Raw genomic sequence first — 2,934 nt, 5'->3', positions numbered from 1 at the left:
GGAAGCTTTGAAAAAAGGTCCTTTGAGAAAGAAATGGGAGGAAGGAGTGAGAGAATTCAGACAGGAAGCGGAAACTACCTGGTCCCTGACCTCATCAGAACTTCGAGACATGCGGCAAGATGAGAGCTGCCAGCCAGGTGAGCGGATTGCTGCCTGGCTGCTCCGGTGCTGGGGTAACAGGGCCGGCAGTCAGCAATTGGAAGGTAGGGGAGCCCAGCAGCTGGGATCCCTCGCTAGAAACCGGGGGATTGAGAGAGGAATTGGAAAGGAGGCAGCAAGTTGCAGTCTCTGGAGACGGCTCCTCTCAAGTGTGAGGGCAAGATACCCATCCCTTCAGGGAAGATCTTGTGAACTCCCCAGGAAAGTGGACTACCGCAGATGAAGGCATCCAGTACCTGAGAGAATGAGCGGTGCTGGAAGTCATCTACAGCGATCTAGACGACAGTGAGGTCTCCAGAGATCCAGAGGATGTCCTGTGCACACGGGCCATGTGGAGGAAGGTGATTCAAAGTGCCCCAGCGTCATATTCTAACAGCTTGGCAGCGAGGTATCGCCCGGCTATGGGTACACCAACTGTGGAGAGAGTGTCGTCTTGGCTCCAAAACTTTGAAGAAAATCTCTGTCCCTCCTCATCCCTCCGGGCCAGCGCCTTGGCTGTCAGGGGCGCCCCAAGAAGTCAGTCCCCTCCTGCCCCGGGCACAGGGAGAGGGAGCCCCAGGCGCATGCTGCGTGGCGCACTCTGGTTCTTCCTGCGTGAGCAGGGGGAGGACATAAGGAAGTGGGATGGTGAACCCCCCTTGAAGCTGGAAGCCCGTGTACGCGACCTGAGGGGGAAGACAGCTGTTGAGAAGGGGCCACCCAAGAAGGCTGTCGGCTTAGTTGCTGTAGAGACGCAAGAAGGCAATCAGCGATCTCCCAGGCATAGAAGGACTGAAATCACCACACTTACTGAATCAATTTCTCATGGTAATGGTGGAACGTTCTGGGTACGTATTTGTAGGGAATGGAAGCCTTGAGTCTCAGAAATATTGGAAAGGTAGGCTTCATGATTTTGGGGAAGGATAAATACATTAAATTCTGTTGCTGTGCAGAGGCTTTTTTTTGTTGTATCAGTAGAACTTCGAAAAGCTTTGAAAGTTACTCTGAGATACAAAAACCTCTCCATCTCCCTCTGCTGCATCACATTCAGCATCTTTATTATCCGGCAAAGCAGAAAGTGAACTCTGTCCCAGCCGAAACCAGGACAGGGATAGGCGCTGTTACTTTGTGGTGGTCTTGCTTTCAAAGCCTTAGCGCCCCTAGTGAAATAAAAGCGGAGTAGTTGTTTCTGGGAGTTTAAGGAATAGTTTTGTCTTTTTTTCCTGGGTTATTATAAAGATCAGCCGACTGCGTACGGTTCTCCTAAGGTACGTTGACTTTCATCCGTACTAGCTTGCAGGTAGTGAGCGGGGCTGAAAAAGGAGAGAAGAGCAAGCCCAAAGAGGAGGGTTTGTCAATATGACCATGACCGGCAGCATGGCGGCGCCCCCTCCCCACGGCGGCCGGCGGCGGCGGGGCCGGGGCGCCCGAGCGGCCCTACGAGCTGGTGGTGTTCGGGGCCTCGGGCTTCACCGGCCAGTTCGTGGTGGAGGAGGTGGCGCGGGCGGCGGGCGGCGGGGAGCTGCGCGGCGCCCTGCGCTGGGCCGTGGCCGGGCGGCGTCGGGAGAAGCTGCAGGCGGTGCTGGAGCGGGCGGCCGAGAGGCTGGGTACGGGCCGCGGCTGGGGGTCGTGTGGCGCGGCGCCGCGGTCCGGGGACGGCGGGGCCCGTGCGGCCCCGATGTCCCGCCCCGTCCGTTGGGAGCCGCCCGCGGGCGGGTGTGAGGGGAAGCGCTGAGGGGCGAAGCGGGGCAAGCGCCTGGCTGTCGGGGCTGCGCCGGGGAGGCGGCGGCGGCGGCGGCGGCGGCGGCGGCGGCGGCGGCTGCGGCTGCGGCGGCTCGGCCCGGGGAGGGACGGGACGGGATGGGACGGGACGGGACGCGCCCGTCGGCGCGGCGGGCGGCGTCGGTGACGGCGGTCTCCGGTGCGCAGGGAAGGCGGCGCTCGGGGCGGAGGTCGGCGTGCTGCTGTGCGGTGTGGGCGACGCGGCCTCGCTGGCCGCCACGGCGAGGCAGACCCGGCTGGTGCTCAACTGCGTGGGCCCGGTGAGTGCGGTGATCCGGGCGGTGCTCCCCCGGCGTCCGCCGGGCGCGGCTCCCGGCAGAGCCCGGGCCGGCGTCTGCCCCTCCGCCGCCGCTCCTCGGCTGCGTGCGGCTGGGCTCCCTGCTCCCCGGGGCAGGGAGAGCTGCGACGGCTACCGGGAAACCTGCCGCTGGGCTGCGGAATTTCAGGAGCCGTCCAGATGAAACGTAGCTTTTTGAAGTGGAGCCGAAAGTACAGCCGTGTACTGTCGTCGCCTGAAGATGTCCCACCAGGATTTCTGGTGGCGTGATTCACGGGCAGTTCTCACTGAAAGAATACAGCAGGGTTGGGGTTGGGTTGGGTTGGGTTTGGGTTTGGTTTGTTAAGTCTTTCCCAGGCAGCCTAAGAAAGTGACTGTGAAGTGGGGAGGAGTTTTGGGTTGGGCCAAAAACAGCAAGTGTTTGCTTTTATTGTGCATGCATAGGTTAGATAGAGCAGGTTGGGGGAGTTGTGGTGGGTGGGTTTTATTTTGTTCCTTGTGGTGTTCTTTCCTTGTATAGTCCAGATTCTTTGAGAGCCTGTGGTAGAAGCTTGTGTTGAAAATAGTGCCAGCTGCATTGACGTCAGTGGAGAACCCCGGGTATGTGACAGTAGAAAAAGGCTCCTTTGTATCGAGGATCTGCTGAAGGAGCGTTTGTTTAGCGTGTTCCATGTTTCTGCTGACGTTTTTGAACACAAAGACAAATGGTGCCTCCTGAGCTACAGTTTTAAGCTGCA

This window comes from Gymnogyps californianus, chromosome 3 (genome assembly GCF_018139145.2).
Source record: "Gymnogyps californianus isolate 813 chromosome 3, ASM1813914v2, whole genome shotgun sequence".
NCBI lineage: Eukaryota > Metazoa > Chordata > Aves > Accipitriformes > Cathartidae > Gymnogyps > Gymnogyps californianus.
The sequence above is the reverse complement of the archived record's forward strand: the minus strand, read 5'-3'. Positions refer to the sequence as shown.